This window comes from Adiantum capillus-veneris, chromosome 21 (assembly GCF_014529385.1).
Source record: "Adiantum capillus-veneris isolate H3 chromosome 21, ASM1452938v2, whole genome shotgun sequence".
Taxonomy (NCBI): Eukaryota; Viridiplantae; Streptophyta; class Polypodiopsida; order Polypodiales; family Pteridaceae; genus Adiantum; species Adiantum capillus-veneris.
Genome location: NC_140951.1, coordinates 107,423,539 through 107,442,292, shown reverse-complemented (window position 1 = coordinate 107,442,292; position 18,754 = coordinate 107,423,539). Strand labels below are relative to the sequence as shown.

At 45.8% G+C, this 18,754-nt stretch overlaps 1 protein-coding gene across 2 annotated transcripts in view; it reads left to right on the top strand.

The window, feature by feature from the left end:
- The first annotated feature begins 211 nt into the window (after nucleotides 1-211).
- LOC147431491 (DNA (cytosine-5)-methyltransferase DRM1A-like) overlaps nucleotides 212-18,754 on the top strand; it is a 98,637-nt gene continuing 80,094 nt past the window's right edge. Inside the window, exon 1 of one of the 2 annotated variants that reach the window (XM_086494079.1) lies at nucleotides 212-447. The gene's annotated coding sequence lies outside the window, so the exon portion shown is untranslated. The remainder of the gene's footprint in view (nucleotides 448-18,754) is intronic. The other variant, XM_086494078.1, reaches the window with a different exon arrangement.

Sequence of the window (18,754 nt, the reverse complement as noted above, 5' to 3'; positions counted from 1 at the left end):
GTTCACGAGTCTTGAACGAGATGGAAGCCAACACATGCCCCAATTTGGGGCGAATTTGGACGGTTACCCAAACATGGCAATGATGCAACCCCTAATCAACTGCCACTACATAGGTTTGCTGATCCACTAAGAGGCTCCCCTAAAGCTTCTAAACAAGTGCCTGCTTGCCATGTGAGAGTCAATGCTATGAAATTAGGTAGTGTGTAAGCACCCTTAGTCCAATCCGCTCTTAAGTACAGCCACGATTGCCCCTTATTTACTCGTACTATAAATGAAGCTAGCCATGCAATTGTAACTCTGATTAGCCATCTCTGATTGTATCTCAGAGTGGCATCTTTCTTAGTGCGCTGTCCAATCATCTACGTCCTCTGCTTTTAACATGCTCCTCCCCTGCTCTTTACGCCATAGTTCAAACAACTGCGAGCAACAGAGTCGATACACACAAAGGTACAGTGCTAGTGATACCTTGTATTTGATGATTTTTTGGAGAGAGAGAGAGAGAGAGAGAGAGAGAGAGAGAGAGAGGTAAAGGTACTGCAGAGGTAGGGCAAGGGCCTTGATAGTGGGACAGGTCCTAGTAGAAAGGACAGGTCCTAGTAGAAGAACAACGGGACATAGGTGTTGGGTGCGCTTCGAAAAGGCCCTTGCACTACCACTAGCATAGGCTGCGCTGGTCGAATGCAGTGACCAGCGCAGCCAAATAAAGATACGGTGAAGGGGAGGGGGGAGGGGATTCTTTTCATGTGGGCAACCGGTTCCGGTTCTGCCACGTCGGATAGCAGTCTGATATGTATCAAAAGTCAGCAGACATAGGTCGTTGCACTGAAGCATTCAATGAATAGAGAAGGGATAGATATTTTGACCTACTAAAATCAGGCCTTAGAGAAGGGACGCAAAAGGCTCTACACAAAAATCGGCTCGCTAGCCACCGTGTAGGTGGAAGTGACCAGCATGGTCGGTCGCCTCACTTTTTCGTGGGCCACCAACAATTCTCTACATATGTACTGCTACAAGTAGGCCAAAACGTGTGGTAATAGCAATGGATTGGTCTTTGCTGAAAAGGGAAAGCATTAGACAAGAGATGAACCCGGACGAGGGCCCACACACTCACGACACATTCACTTCAAAGCACGCATGCGGGCGTAGTGGTAGAGCACTGTAGTCGCGAGGTAGAGGTGCTGGGTTTGAAGCTTGCGCGTGGCAGTCGTGTTGATTTTTTTGGTCAACTCACGCTAGCTGGTTCTTGTTGACTAGGAGACCAGTTTGGGCTGCTCGCCACTATAGCAAGCAAGCCAAGATATAACCAACACCGACGTGAAAGGTGTACTTCTATGTATGCCATACACGTGGCTGGCTAGTGATGTAGAGTTGTTGTTGAGCAAGTATAGCAAACAACCTGAGGGGGATAGTCTTTGCTACATGTGTTGTGTATGGACTAGTTGTAAAGGGGCGATGGTACAGACTTGGTGTTGTGGAACGGTTTTGAGATAGCTTCCTGTAAATGCAGCCTTCACGGATGCTAAGAGTGCTTCAAGGATCTAGTGAGTGCTTAGTATTTACGATTGAACGCTGCATTTTCAGCAAAAGCTTTCTCAAAACCATTTCCACAACACCAAGCTCGTGCGTTTCATAGTGCGTGTATTCAAGTGGCCTAAGCATTAATGCCATAGAAGTATCGTATGATGTTTGTTGAAATCCTATACATCGGAATGGACCTCTTATAAAGTAGAGCTGTCCTACTTTTGGGCTTAATATGATATAAGTTTTGCCGCTTGAGAGTGTATGTTTAATCAGCACTTTGAAAACCCAATGATAGTAAAGAGTTTGATTGCTATGTTTCTTGTGGTGCATCTATCAGCTGATATGAGATCTTTTGCAAGTTGTAGAAGATAATAAACATGATCGACGAAAGTAATATTACCATGAGAGGTTCAATGTTGACAGTCTCAACACCTTCAGTGGATTGAAGCCCATTATATGTCCAAAATCCAGGTAGCATGGGAATTCATGCTCTAGTGTGGGCAGCCATGAACCGCTAGATGCAAGTAGTCTGCCTTCATTGCTTTAGTGTGCCGATATTAGACTCATAGATTGAACAAGGAAAAGGACAGCGAGGGCTTTGCAAAGGAGGTGTGAATGTTTTGTGATCTGACGTGTAATGTACTTGATTGCGGTGTCGACCCTTTCCCTTCAGTAGTATGCCAACAATCTGAGGTTTGAAAACATCCTTTACAGTAAAGTTTGCTAATGCGAAATCCGGATTTGTTTGGTCTGTTAGGCCTGTGTGGCTGAGGGCGACTTGATTGATGAAGGCCCTTATGTGTAGAGCAGGAGCATGATTGAGAAGATACTTAACATGATGGTCGAGCATATATGAGTATCATAAATGAACTCTGAGTTTTTGTGATATGTGACATAGTGTTTTTTCTTGTAATATTGCTTGGATGAATGTTAGTATAGACAACTGTGCTGATGTCCTTGTGACATTTTCAGACTGAAAATCTGCCAGGCCATGTCTCGATGTTCTTAGATTTGTTCAAGACACAGCCACAATTTTGTGAGCAGTGGTCAATACTCTGACAGCTGCTTCTGTGTGTCCTCCTTATGTAGGAGCAATTCCAAGCATGCGCTCCAATCAATCCATTTCCGATCATTTATTGTCTATGTGCTGGCTTGTGTAGGAGGATTGGCTCAGGCAGGCCATACTTTTGTGCCGCCTACTACTTTGAGGAGGGCTTGTTTCTCCAAAATGATATCCAGAGTTGCATGCAAGGGTTGATAGTTCTTGCTATTAAGCTTATCAAACTCATAGGTGCGGCCTGTCCGTGCCATGGCGCCGTATTCTTTTGATCCAGAAAAACGCAGGCAGAGAGTGAGATTTAGGTTTTGTGCTACAGTCTATGCAGATAAGGATTATCTTGATGAGACCTTGTAGTAGAAGCACACAGAAGTGGTATAGCTGCACAAAGATAAGCATAGATACACAGAGATGTCCTTGAAGCATTTATTGAGGCATAATATAACCGGCCAATATAGTACTAATTCAATTACCTATTAACTTTACATAGAGAACTGAGAAGAAAAGAGAGCACAGATGGGTCGAGCAACTAGATCCTCACTGCGCACATGAAGACCGACACCGTGTAGACCCCAAAGACTCGTGCCCGTTTTGGTATTTCTTTATTTAATTTAAAATAGAAGATCCGAACACTAAGATTAAACTCTCACAAAGCTGTCCAAACCTGGCTAGGACTGAAATTGCAGGTTTTTTACCCAATTTCGGCAACATAACAACGCCAAAAGCCTTGTAGGTCAAAAGTACATGTGCAAGACGGATTCCGTTGCAATTTAGAAGCTTTCCGGTGAGCTGTAACAGAATTTCAGTGTGCTGTAATTCCTTGTTTTGTCATTGCTAGGTGCTCAAAGCCCTATCTAAGCATCCCAAGGCCTTCCCGAGACTCCCCTGGTGAGTTTTTGCAGTTTAGGTGCAAAACCCTAACCTGCAGAAAAACACAGCAGGCTTTAATTCTTTGTTTTGGATTGTTTTGAGCGGAGCGAACACGTCTACACGTGTCCCAAGAGCTCCCACATGCAATGGGATAGTCACCCTGTGATTTGGACGAGTTTTCACGCGAGAAAACTCTCCAAATTCGCAATCTTTCGCGATGGAACTGTGCGCACGTGTGGGGGACGGTTCCTGTTCAGAAGGCTCTTGCCTTGGCAAATGTGCATAAAACCCAACGAACTGTACATCAAGTGAGAAGCCTAACTAGTGGGTCATGTGCAAAGGGGAGAGAGATGCACGAGAGCAAATCATCGCGCTCCATGAGATAAGGGGGGAGGCAAGCTTTCCATTAAAGCTGCAGAACTTGAAAATCCACCACAAAACTGAAAATCAGCCTTCAGCCTCATATTTGGCGCCCCCTCTTGGGCAAGCCAACACACTCATCCAAAAGCTCTCATCTGGTCGCTCTCCTACTGCCATGTGTCTAGTTTGCCCCTTTGGTTTAATTTCCTATTACCCACCAACTTATAAAGTTGCCAGTGACTTGACCAGTGGCCCAAATTCCATTTTGGTGCACACAAGCTTCCATACTCATCAGAATTTAGTGCTAACTGGCCCGATCAGTTCCTGACCGACCGACCTAGATTCCTGATGTGAGAAACCCGTTCGGCAACAACTGTTTCATACTGGCCATGCAATGTCCAATTGCACCTTTTCAAGGGTTTCGGGGAAAACAAGTAAAAATAAAATAAATAAAAGTATGTAGTACATATTTTTAAAGAAGACAATAGGAAAAATACACCTCCTGGTGACATACCCCACCCTTGAAAAACTGCAAGTGACCTCGCTTGCATGCCAATAATACATGCTGATATCACATATATTCTATGTAACGTATTTAGCAATCACATCTAGATTTGTCACTGATCTCTCGCGGATGTCTTGATTGACTACATCTTGTTACTATCATGTCGATCTCATCTCTCCGGAGAACAAGATCGAAATGCTGCAATCATTTCTTCTTTCAAACATGCACTCAAACATTACTCACATGAGGGAGAACATATAACAGATTCATGTAAGGAATTCCCAGTCCGAAGTACTTCTTTCATAAAGTTATACAGCAGAATACTGTCTCCCAATCAATATCCGTGAAAGCCAAAGGAAGTCAGTGAATTTATTCCATCTAGATAATCTCTGACAAAGTAGCGGAGTAACTTCCCTCTTGTGCAGTCCCATTGATCGGTTCTTCCTGAGTAACTCCCCTCAAAAGCCAAGATCGGTTCTTCCTGAGGGGGTTCTTGGACCTTGACTCGAGAGCCAAGATCGGTTCTTCGTGATTGATCGAATCTGCAATGACGTTAGCTTCACGAGAAACAGTATCAACTAACCCATCATTCTTGTGAACAATCACATCGTGGTCATACAAATAATCATGCTCGTGAGAAATCACATCTTGGTCATGCAAATCATCATGCTTGTCCTTATCATCCAAATCATCATGCGTATCATTATCATTCAATTCATCATGCTTATCATCATGCAAATCCTGTGTATCATGCTTTGGAGAAGATGAGACCGAGAGAGTCTCCTTCTCCTGAATCCGTTTAATCTTCACCTGCACATTAGAAATGAGAGATGGAGAATGAACAACTTGCTCTCCACGAATGACAATGGGAGAGTCGCTTTTGGCATTGAAAGTGAACGTTTTTTCCGCCCAATCAATGAGAGGGTTATGCTCACGAAACCATCGAATGCCCAAAATCATATCACATCCTGAGAGAGGGGAGATAAAAAATTTTCGACGGAAAGCAGCTTGTTGAACTGTAAACAACACATCAAAGCACTCCTTTGTGATGAGAGAATCCATACCGGGAGCGAAGCCAAAGACCTCACGAGGAGATTTCTGACTAACCTCTAGGCGGGCTCTCTCAACAAGAGGGACTGATCACATCATGCATACTGCCTGGGTCAAACATTATGACAAAACGCTTCCTTGTCATATGACCATAACATTTAATGAGAGACTCATCAATGGGAGGGTCATGAGAAACTTGGGGCACACTCGTGTTCTCATTTATTGCGTTGACAGAGGAAGTGGGTTCTGTGGATTCTTTAGATTCATTAGAGTCAAGCTTAGGACATGTTCTTTTTATGTGACCCTTAATGTGACAAATGAAAACAACGACCTTCCTTAGAATAAGTGCTTTGCTCTTCCACGTGATGTATCCTCCTAAAATTCCTTGTGCTACCTTTTCATATGGAGTGAGCTTAGGTTTAGCAATTGTGGTAGCTTTACCCTTAGGGTCATTTTGAGAGTTCTTTTCTGAGAGACTATTGGAAGATTGGTTAGAAGAGTTACCGTTCGTACCATTCTTACCGTTCTTAGGGTTCTGAGAAGTCTGAGAGGTACTTGTGAAAGTCTTGTTTTCCTTAGGCTTTCCCTTGTTGTGCTTCATCTCCCGTGCGAGAGCAATCGCTACCGCCTTGTTGAGATTGATTGGATCGAGCACCTCGACATCATACTTGATATACTTGTCCAATCCATAAAGGAATGCCTCCTTGCGCTCCGCATCCGATTTGCGTAATTGCGTGCCGAGCTGCAGAACACGATTAAAGAAAGACATAACTGGCATACCATTTTGCTTGAGACCGCGCCAATCGTCCTTCAATCGTGCTAGGTACTGTGGGGACATAAACCGCGTCTTGAGCTTGTCTTGGAAATCAGTCCAATTGAAGGAAAGGGGCGTGAATTCGTCGGCTTCCTCTAGGTGCGCGGCTAACTGTGCTTCTTGCCATGCGTGGTACCAATTTATGGCATCACCGGCAAGGTACATGGCTGTTGTCAAAACCTTGCTAATTCGTGTCTTCTTAGTTGTCGCAAAATAAGCATTAAATTGATGCAACCAAGAATGAATAACCCTGACATCCATCTTACGATCATACTTACTGAACTGGATCTTCTCTGTGATTGGGTTGTTGGAGTCCGAATCTCGGCTTGCACCATTTGATGAACTACCAACATCTTTGGCTGGTTTGGACTTCGAAACGAGGACTTGTTGAACCAATGCTTGCGTGCGTAGGTCTCTCTGAACCTCACGATCAGCCTCCAAGGCCGCTCGTCTTTCTTCGGCTACCTCCTTTCTTTGTGCTTTTCTTTCTTTTCGTGCATCGCGCTTGCGTTCCAAATAAATGCGAGTCGCTTCTTGTTGTGCCAGTGCAACGCGATTTACTTCTTGTTGTTGTGCCATCATGTCCATCATCGACTTGACCAAAATCTCCATAGGATTTGGTGCAATCCCTGGCGTAGATGGCGTAGGGGGAGGGTCAGGAAAACCTCCATGGTGAGGAAATTCTTCTTCACTACTTTCATGCCCATCACCTCCATGCGAAGTATCCATTTTGCTTCGGATGATAACCATACACTGCGATCTTTGGTTTTGAAGTTACGAGGAACTTGGGTTCTTGTGGGTCTTGAGTTCTTGGGGGTCTTGAGAGCCTTGAGGTTCTTGAGGTTCTTCTTTAGCTTGCAATCTGTGTTAGAGAAAGATCTTCTCTTCACACGAGTTCTGCTCTTTTCCGCGGGCGCACCCCTTGGCGGCCTTGCGCTCATACCAAGGTTGCTTTTTCCCACCTCGCGTCGATTGGCCGGCCGCTAAGTACACGGTTCGCTCTCAATGAGTGAAAAGAGGCACAAGGGGAGGCTGGACAAGCCCTTCTTTCTTGGGTTTCCTCTCACTCTTCAAAAACACGATTAGGAATCGACACGCCCAAGAGAACTTGGGTTACGTGCGACCGCAACAAGCAAAAATAAAAATAAAAATTCTTGTGGTTCTTGTGGTTGAGTGATACAGAACACTGTCCAAAGCTTTGATACCAATGTAAGGTGCAACGGAAATGAATGTTGAACTTTGCTCAAGATGAGTGCTCCGAACTGTGCTCAAGGTTCCTTTTTTCTTATGGAAGGAAGAGCCTTCCGTTCTTTAATGAGAGAGTGCAATGGACACAACAAAGTGAATGGACACTGTGCGTGAAGGTGCATGAGACTGAGACATAGAGAGAGATGAGAATACGACACTAGGGAGTTGTAAACCCCTCCTTCAAGGGCCCCCACTCTCGTGGCGGGAGTGGTCTACTATTGATTGCACGATCTGATACAATGGCTGATGCAAATCTAATGGGGCTATGTTGAGGCCGACGGTGTGGAGGACGAGGACGAGGACGAGACTATGACTGAAAACTGAATGCTTTGAATGCTTCTTGCTGGGTCTTGCTTGGAATCGCTGGACCGGCTGGGCTTCTATCTGCTGAATTTGCTGGTATTAAATCGCTGATCTTGCTCACCAAAAACGCTATCCAAAAACGCTAATAGGCTGCTCCTTTGTGGCTAGAATACCTGCTGAAATCACGTTTTCAGACTATTAGGACACCCATCGAGCCCTTGAATTCATACAATAGTTTGACATTGCCTGCTCGGGATGTCGTTTCTCGGAATGCTCCAAGGTATGAAGGGCGGCATCTTACTTGAAAGGAAATGCACGGACATGGTGGTCTACTCTATTGTTGCAAAAAGAATCACTTAAGAAGTGGGTAAAATTCAAGAGAGTTTGCACTTCTGCATGGTTAACACAGGAATATGAAGAAGATGTCATCACGGCTTGGCATCATTTTAGAATGAATAAGGAAGACACTTTTGGATGACTATTGCCAGAGGTTTTGGGATATCTATTTGCCCGTGTCCTCGTTTTGGAGGATCACTTTGACGGACCAAGTCGAGCGGTTCTGCAGTGAATTGCCAAAAGAGATTCTACAATATTGCTTGCAAGAGAAGCTTGACTTCATTCAGAGACTTATGCGACATGCCAAGGAAGTTTTGGTAATGCATGCTGGCTCATTGACCTATCCTACAGACAAGCCAGTTTCCACCTCAATGGGGCAAGAGTCTTCCAAGGAAAAGAAAGAACCAAGGGAACCGGATGAGAGTTCATTAGAGAATTCCAAAGATGGAATGGAATCAGCTTATAATTCATTAGAGAGTTCCAAAGAAGCAAGGGAATCAGCTGATAGGTCATCAGAGAATTCCAAAGATTCAGATTTAGGTGCCAGTGGATAGGGAAGGCCAGTGGGGCTACCGATAGGTCCCACGGCATAAAAAAAGAACAGAAAGGTAAGCTAGGTCCATTGATAATTTGGTCAAGGGCACTTTTTGGCTCTTGATGCAAAGTGGATGGGGAAAGAGAACCTCGCAGATTCTCTTCAGTTTTGAGTTGTACCTTGAGGCTTTTGGATTATTAGTAGTGTCAATTCCGAGAGTTACTGATGAATCAGCAGGTTGAATCTGGTACGGTGCAGGATGCACAAGAGGGAAGCCACTCCACTTCTTTGTTACACATTGCCTAGATGAATAAGGTTAAAGTCACTGATTTCTCCTTGAGATTTTAGGGATATTGACAGGTTGGCAGTATTTTGTGGAATGACTTTATGAAAATATATACATTGAATCGAGAATTTTCTAGATTGAACATGCTCTTTCATGTGTGTATTGTTAGAGTATGTGATGAAAAGATGAAATATCTGCAACATTTTATCTGATGAATGATTTGAACTTAGTGCATCTAGACATCTGCTAGAGGTCAGGGAGGCATGGATGTGATTGCTAAGTGAATGAGAATTGAATGTGATTCTAGTGCGTCAAGATTTCTATTTGGTTGAGAAGATGACTGGATACTAATGGAAGTGCATCAATTCTTCAAGAAGGATGAGATGGCTGCACAAGGATCTAGTTGTATCAAGAGTACTCGACTGGATGAGATGGCTAGAATGAATGATTGAAAGACAATGTTTAGTATAAACTAAGTGTGTGATTCTGTGATTTGCATGCTCTGTGAATGTATTGTCTTTTGGGGATACTCAGGGCATGGTTTGCTTGAGATGTGAAAAGAAAGGATATGATTCTGTTAGTAATGAGATTTAGTAGATCGAGATGTCTGTGAAAAGATCAGTGCAATCTAGATGTGATTGATAAATATGTTACAATCATCATGATTTATCTCTGCTGAGACCTTCGACAGGAATGTGATTGATCAGTGACTGATGTCTTTGTAGAAGTATTGGATTTGTGGAGTCTAGTGCATGGGTACATAGAACAATGTCTACTATAGGGAAGCGGATGGTATCCCTAATGGACATGGCTTGGAGGTAGAGAGAGAGAGCAAATAAGGAGATAGGAGAGAGAGGGTGAAGAGCAGAGTAGGTAGCGCTTAGGCAAAATAAAAGGGAGAAGTTATTTTAGGTTTTTTAGCCTCTATATAGGCTTACAAGCTGTCCATAAACATCTTGGTCGCCCGAGTTGGGCTTATCCCCAATAAAGCCCCCTTAAGCCAAACTTGGGACAAATGGCGACAATCACTCGGGAGTTCTATATTTTCCAAGATGGGATCTCTTGGATACATCGTGGTGGTTCTCTCTGAATTTAACACATCACGGTTCCATAGGATGCATCATTGCGATTCTCAGAGGATTCAGCGCACGACATGGTTCACTTAGGTACATCTACCGTTCACACATGTAGACTTGTCACAATTGGAAGGAAGGTCTTATCGCCGGCTTCCCGTTCTCTAGCTGGGGTAGCGTCTATGGAGTTTTGGCCAAAAACTTTCATACATCATACATATCAAATGAAGTATTGTTGTCGATAGATTTTACATGGCAAATTGTGTGGATCACCTCGTAAACAAGGCGGACACTAACGCGTAGACATTGGCACTGCCTGCTCAGAGAGAGAGAGAGAGAGAGAGAGAGAGAGAGAGAGAGAGAGAGAGAGAGAGAGAGAGAGAGAGAGAGAGAGAGCAGAGAAACAAAGAGAAATGAAATGAAATGAAATGTTACATTAACATCTTCAAAAGGCCAAAATGACCTATGAGACCAATCTGTTACAAAATGGTGAACCTAATACCATGTCTGGGTACAAAAGAACTAGATACTACTACTAGAATCCATCCTCATATGCACTCTGGATATCGAGAGAGTATGGCTCGAATCCTCTACTGTAGTCTCCATCGATGCTGTGTAGCCCCTCTCCTCAATTGTGGCCGTCTAGATCTCCATAGCTCTAGTGCTCGGTCGATGAGAGTGCCAGTAGTGGTCGAATGAGTGTGGGCCGAGCTCTGCAATGATGACTGCTCCTCTGGTTGTCCCATATCTAGTAAAGAAATCTGTAATCCATCTCTGGGACTGTCTCTCTCTATCTCTCCCCAATAAAGTGTGTCTATATCTGTGTAACTCAAGTAGATATAGCCCAAGACATCTTTGATCCTCATAACTCATGATCCTAGAGAAAGGACCGAAACCCTCTCTGAATAAGCAGTGGAAACGGCCCCCGTATCTCATAGTACACTGTGCAATGACATATGTAATGTAGCTCTGTCTCTGGCTGTAACTGGCATAAGTGGCATATCCTACTGTTTGCTGGTATCCCTCTAAATCTACCAGTCTCAATCTCAGCTGATGTGAGGATGTGCGTATCTGACCAATGGCACACCGCAAACCATGAGACATATGGTGTGTCCATGTAGCTGGGTCGAATCACAAACCCATCTCCTGTGAGGTGGAGAAGATGCTCTCTATAGAAAGCCACCTTCGTGTCCAACTCCTGTGGCGGCTCTATCCATGTCCTCCTGGTATCCAGCTGGATCAGGTCCTGATGAATGAGTCTAGTAATCTCCACTTAGTGTAAGAGACATCGAGGGTGCCTGAAGAGAGTACTGGAAAGGGGGTAGCCTGTCCATGGTGAAACCATGCGTCTGAAACCGTGATGTCATCTGTGCATACCAGCATGAAGTGTCCCCCCGAAGAGCTAACTGTCTGGAAGACTCAAGGGCCAATCTAGCATATTTGTCTCTAGTAGTATCCCACAAGCTGTGCACAAAGGAGACTGATCTGGTAAGCGCCTCAATCTCCATAGGAGGGGCAGCTAGCGTTGCTCGAATGATAGTGTGGGGTATGGAGGCCTTGGCTCTGATTAGTCGAGAGATCATAGATACCAAGGGCCTCGCCATACGTCTCCAACCATCTTGGCCTACAGAAGGTCCCCATTGTCTGCACCCCATACAACATAGCTGAGGCTACTAAGGTATCAAAGAGCCATAACTTTGTTCGAGGTTCCTGGAACTGAACCTGTGAACACCTCGGCCCAGTGAAGACAACCACAAGGTAACTGTATGCATCTGTATACTCTACTATCTCTTGACCATATGTGAAAGTCGGTGCTGATCTCCAGATCCACTGTTGTGTGGTGTTAAACACCATAACCTTGGTTTTACCAAGGCTTACAGACAATCCACTATCCTCTGCAAATTTTTGTAATGCATCCAACTGTCGTTGCATACCCTCTGGTGAGTCGAGATCAATACAATATCATCAGCATATAACAACGATGGAATCCACGTCCTTGCCAGCTGGGCGCCTCTATCACCCTCTCTGTCAATGTAATCAGACACCTCATCAACATACATACCAAATAGAGTAGGAGACAATTGGCAACCCTATTTCACCCCAATGGTGGAGTGAACTAAATCAGATATCCCCTCGGGAGTGCGTACATGTCCCATCACTGATGTGTATAGAGCCATAATCCCCCAAATCAACACTATGGGCACCCTCACCTCGTGCAATCTGTGCATCAATCGAGCTTGTCAAATGCTTTGCGGAAATCCACAAAGCTACAATAAATCCATCTCCCATGTGACCTGCCCTCCTCTATGATGGCTCTGAGTGTCAGAATATGATCAAGAGTGGAGAAACCCCTCCTGAAACCGGCGTGGCCCTTTGCTCGTACACCCTCACTCTCTGCCCAATTACTCAAGTGCTGCTCAAGGATGGATGCATACAACCGTGCCAATGTGTGCCCAACCATAATAGTGCGGTAATTCCCAGGCTCTGTAGGATCACCTGTTTTGAAGATAGGCACAATAGTAGACAACCTCCAAGTCTCAGGTAACCCCTCACACATAGCACGATTGAACAACACTGCAAGAACCTCTACCAACATATCTCTAGCATGTGTAAAGTGCTCTGCTACTAGACCATCATGATCATATGCCCTGCTGGTCCTCATCCTGTCAATGGCTCTCTTTACCATCTCAGTGGTAAAGAAGGTGCTGGTAGGTGGGCATGGCTCTGTAGAATTTGGAACGGGGTCCTGTCCAGGAACCGTATATAACGATGAGGCATACTGGCCCCACACATCAGGAGAAGTAATCACTAGGGGAGGAGATTGCTCATGAAAGAATCTCCATGCCTCTCCTGAGTCTCTACTCAAGAATAGCTGATACAAGTCTCGCTCCATCTGGGCCAAGTAAGCCGTTTCTTCCGTCGCACAATGCGTTGGGAAGCAATCCGAGATTGTCTGTAAGTGATGACTCCTAAAAGAAGATCCCTTGAAGCTGGGCTCTCATCTCTCTGCACTCCTCATCATACCAACTATTCTGGGGCATGCTCCCAGAATATCGCCTCCGACCCGGCTGCATGTGTGGGAATGCCTCTGATGCTGCACCATGTAGTGTCTCCGTCAGTAAAGTGGTGCACTCCTCCACTGAGAGGCCAGGACCAGCTGTGCATAGACGGCTATAGATCTCCTCTGTATAAACTGAATCAATCTTTGGTGCAAATGTATAACGGGTATGTGACCTACCTCCTGATGTCTGGGCTGTACTATACTGAAATGAAAGAGAAAATGTCAAAAGTGCATGATCCACTGCTACACCCACTGGTCTGACTCCCACTATGAAATCCTGAATACAAGGAATAAAGCTCGGCTGTGCCATAACATAGTCCACTATACTGGCCCTGTGTCTGTGTGGAAAGCATGTGAAACCGGCTGCTCCAGGAAATCGCTGTAAGCCATTAAGTTATGGCTAACCCATGTGCAGTCGTCATCTTCGTGAGGTATCTCCCATACTCCGTCTTCTCTCTGTCATGTGAGCATCTGTCAAGCCCCAACTCACCCACATCCAGCTCTTTAAGCATCTCATCTGAACTGTCGTAGAAGACTTGTCTAAGAGTTGCCTGTTCGGGCATGAAGTCCCCTAGGAGGATGATATCACCATCCCTAGAAAACTCCCATATATCATCATCTAGTATAGAGAAAGGTGACTGTCCTCTGGATGTAGCATATACTGACGTACTGGGGGGGGGGGGGGGGGGGGGGGGGGGGGGAACATATGGCAATGTATAGAAATCGGCCAGTGTCAGCTCTTAGCCTCTCCCACATGTATTAAGCATGATCATCTCTCCGTACAATATGTAGTAGTGGCTGTAACTCCTCCCTAAATAGCACTGCTACTCCTCCTGAACCTCTACTCCCATGCTCAGATCTCATGGTTGTCTCGTGGGCTGTCTCCCATCTGTATCCCACCACATGTGGCATAAGCTGTCCGGGGGCCTGATGCGTCTCTGAGAAGAAAACAATGTCTGTGTCTCTGAAACTGTCCTCAAAGACACCAACGTCCAACCTCATAGATCCATTACAATTCCAAGTAGCCGTCTTCAGTGTGGTCCCATAGGTCTCACAGCGTCATGTAGAGCGCCGCTCTACAATCACCACCCGACCATCTCTGTAAAAGGCCATCTTTCCCTTCTCCCTTGCCGCCGTAATGTTTGGCATTACCTCTCTCATATGCGCAAGCTGTGAGAGAGTGAGATCATCACCGAGAAAAATACCTGTCTTCTTGAGAGTAGGCCTCTTTCTCAAGAATTCCTTCTTCTCTTCCAAGGAGGGGAAGCGTACTATGAGAGCTCTCCCTTTTGAAGATTCTCCCGGGCCATCACTCTTCTTACCCACTCTCCATGTCTTTGTGTGTGAAGGCTTGTCCACCCCCATCATGGATGTGAGGCTTGTGACCTCTTTTTCCACATTGTTTATGTCCTTGAGGCCGGTGACCCTCACATGTAGAGCCCGCATCCTCCCCCTTTGTACCTCTTCAAGGGTCATGTTAATAAGAGTGGGTGTACAAGGAGCTTCCTTACCTTTTCCTTTCTTGGCAACCTCAATCCATTTTTCGGCCTCCTCTACTTTCTTTTGTGTTGCGGAGATGACCGCAACCCATGACTTCTTCTCCTCACCTTCCTTGATAACCCGTATTTCTTCCCTCATGGTATTCAATTCTTCCATCATGGATGGCTGAATTTCGCCTTCTTCGAGCTGCCCACTTTTTGCTTGTAGGTTTCGGATGATGGAATCTTGGATGACCACTTTCTCCTCGAGCGAAGCGATCCTCCTACACATGCCATCTCTTTCTTCGGTCCATCTTTGAAGAATAGTGCTCTTCTCCTTCCTCCACTCTTCTACTTCGTTTCTCCATTCTCTCATTCCTTCTCTATTGCTGACATCCTTTTCCCTGTCCGCATGAAAGAGGCTTTGTGGGCAGCCAGGGAGGGATGCGTCTTCTTACACGTGGGGGAAGCCGTTGGCACTTGTTCGACGCTTCCCATGAGAGAGAGAGAGAGAGAGAGAGAGAGAGAGAGAGAGAGAGAGAGAGAGAGAGAGAGAGATGAAATGAAATGAAATGTTATATTAACGACTTTAAAAGGCCAGAATGACCTATGAGACCAAACTGATACAAAAGTGGTGAATCTATTACAATGTCTGGGTACCTTATTACTAAAGTACTAAGTGTGAAAAGAGAGAGAGAGTTAGTTGTGTTGACCCCTGTTTCGCTTCCATTGATGCCGCACTTTGGAGGCTTTGGGTGTGGGAGGGTCGTGCCCTATCTCAGCTTTATTGGGACCCAGGAGAGTGGCATTGGCCTCACTCTAACCCCACTTGTGCACCTGCATCATTCTTTGAGTACACTGTCAGAATTGGAAGATTAGCATTGATGAGACAACACCCAAAGCAGCCCACTCGTATGCGTTTCTGGTTACATTCAGGTCTCTCCCATGCCTATCTACAGTAGTTTTGGTCAGCCATCTGGGATTTACATGCGGCTCGTCGTATTTCTTTTTTCATGTGGATGATTGCACATGCAGGACTTCCAGTTGGGACTTGGCTAGCTACTATGGGTCATGATCCGTTATGTACTCGTTGTCCTTTGCGACTACATGAGTCACCTGCACACTGTCTTTGGTCATGCTCATTTTCTCATGTAGTGTGGCTAGCAGTTTGCTTTTTACTTAGCAGAGTCGTTGTTAGCATGGATTTCTCACTTGGGGATCTGTCTCATGGTTGATGCAGATGCCCGGACTGCATCTTTTCTACGAGGGCTCAGACAGAGATCCAGCTCTTATGCTTGCCTCGACTGGTTATCAGCGAGGGACTTTGGCTATGTTACCACAGATTGCTTGGCAGGGGGATCCTCAGACACGTGATGAAGTTTTTTCAGTCATCACTAGCATTACACTATGGAATGTTTGAAGAGCTCGTTGTCTTCACATTCTCAGTGCGGCTCCATAGCTCCTTCAAGATACCCTCACTACCATTTGGCTGGACTTTATTCACACCCTGATTTGGCAGTGGGATTCTTTCTCAGGTACATCTCGAGCAGCCGAGGCTCGTCGATTTGCCTTCCTTCGGCGTTGGGCCCGATCTCCACTCTTCTTCACACTTGCAGGTGGCTAGATTACATGGCATTATGTCCCCCCTCGGTGGTTTCTCCTCCACTCATCACACAGACCACCATGAGATTGTTCTAGTCGAGTTGTCACTATAGTGGCTCTCACCCTTACATTCAGCTTGTACACCCCACGCGATAGGCTATTTTGGCATCCGCTGGGGATTATATTGTACTCAGTAATATACAGCCTTGATTTTTCCACAAAAAAAAAAAGAGAGAGAGTTAGTTTAAAACAACAAAAAAGTATAAGAAACCCTAAAAAACAGCAAGAAACGCTTGTAAAACCTTAAAAAACAGCAAAACACAGATTTAAAACCCTAAAAACAGAAAAAAACAATGGTAAAACCCTAAAAGACAGCAAGAAATGGTAATGAAACCCTAAAAAACAGCAAAAAAAACAATGACAAAACCCTAAAAAAAAAAAAAAAAACAATTTCAAAACCCTAAAAACAGCAAGAAACGGTGATGAAACACTAAAAAACAGCAAAAAAACATGACGAAACCCTAAAAACACTGAGAGATCCATGAGAGAGAGAGAGAGAGAGAGAGAGAGAGAGAGAGAGAGAGAGAGAGAGAGAGAGAGAGAGAGAGAGAGAGAGAGAAGAAGAAGAAGAAGAAGAAGAAGAAGAAGACGAAGAGAGTTTTAGCGTCGTAGGAGACTATCCCTAGAGATAGAGAGCTCTTGAGTGCTTTGAATGGTAGAGAGAGAAAGATAATCTATTTTTACTAGAAAGCCTAAAAAATATGTAGCGCGGATAATGTGTCGTGCTCTCTACAGTGTGGGTGTCCCCAGTGCAATGTGCGTGACAATCTCACTCAACAAACAGAAACTCTCTCAACAGAATGAAATACACGAAACAATGGATAATAACAGAGACACAGCAGTAGACCAGAACATGTGGACTCGACTAACTCAAAGGACCATGTACAGACTCTGGAATGGCAGCACACTCAGCTCCAACCCAAGACTCACAGGTACAAAATAGGGTGTCGAGGCTCAGATGTGCATGGATGGTGTAGCAGTGCTCTGTGTAAAACTCTCTAGACGACTACGTGCAAGATAAGATAGAACTGCCCCCAAAACACGACTACTCATATGTACCACCATAAAGAGCCACCAACGGCTCATAAATGTCAGCCATGTGGTGACCTGGCCACGAGGTCCACTAGACCACCTTCGGTCGTCGGTAGATACCCTACCACGTGTCACTCCCAGACCACAGGTCCGTCCAGAGGGTCCGTCCAGTGTGAACCAGTCCCAGTGTAACCCACTGTCCAACTGTATGTCCTGTGAAGTGACTGTAGCCCTGCTACAGGTTGCCCACCACAAGACCGCTCACCGTCTCGGTGAGAGGAATACTGAAAAAACTGTGAAGGAAAACCACTAGCTACTGCATCCGTACATCTTTTCCCGATTGCAATCGCCTTAAGCTTGTAACTAAGCGGGAACCCAGTATGTATGATTGCATAGCCGCATAGCCTGGTCCATGCTTGCAGTTGCAGATGAAGCTTGTGCTACTTTTCTGCAACAACACTCTTCTCGAAAAGATGGATTACCATAAGCCCGAGTAACACCGCAAATAGGGTCATAGTCCAAGAATCCCAACTGGAACAAGATGAGTACAACACAGCAAAGTGATATGCTCACTAGGCAGCTAGGTAGGGGTGAGGGAGGGGGAGGAGAGACTAGGTAGGGGGGAGGGGGAAAGGTGTGGTTGGGGGCTAGATAGGGGCGAGGGCAGAGAGGGGGTGGTTAGGGGCGAGTAGGGGGAGGGAGAGGGTGGGTAGGGGCGACAATGGGTGAGGGGGTGGGTAGGGGCGAGATAGAGTGTGGGGGTGGGTAGGGGCGAGAAGGGTAGGTAGGGCGAGGGGAAGGGAGAGGGTGGGTAGGGGCGAGGGTTAAGGGGGTGGGTAGGGGCGAGAGTGGGGAGGGGGAGGGCAGGGGCGAGGGGGTGGGTAGGGGCGAGGGTAAAGGGGTGGGTAGGGGCGAGAGTGGGGAGGGGGAGGGTAGGGGCGAGGGTAAAGGGGTGGGTAGGGGCGAGAGTGGGGAGGGGGAGGGTAGGGGCGAGGGTAAGAGAGGGGGTGGGTAGGGCAATAGATGAACTCCATGGTTCCCTCGTTGAAAGAGGAGATGCTCCAGAGCGCAGTTACCATGAGCAGGACTACTATAAAGTTAATGGAATTCATCAGGCAGTACAAGCTCTGTGAAGGGAGCTTTGATCTGGGAGAAGCAGACACCAATGGGGTTGATTTTTTATGTTGGGTGAACTTCTGTCGAGGAGATTTCTTCCCACTTCTATTTTCCTCCATAGGCTCACCAAATTCAAAGACTTCCCCCGAGGACGCCTCCACAGTAACTTCTATGGCCTTCAACCTTTGAGCTGGCTCAGGTGGCTCATTGGGGTTAGTTACTGTGGAAACAATGGAAGAGGGTGTACCTCTAGGCAAAGAGTGAATAGAGACTCCATAGCACGGCATAGATTTGGTAGCTTCTAACCACTCCAACAGATCTTCGTCTGACCCTTCAGGTGTAGTAGGTTGTTCTTGTTCAGGGTTGGTTTCCATTGACAAAGAAACTTGCTGCACCACGGGATCCATACCTCCTTCTAAAAGAATCGGTTGCATCGGGGAGCCAGAA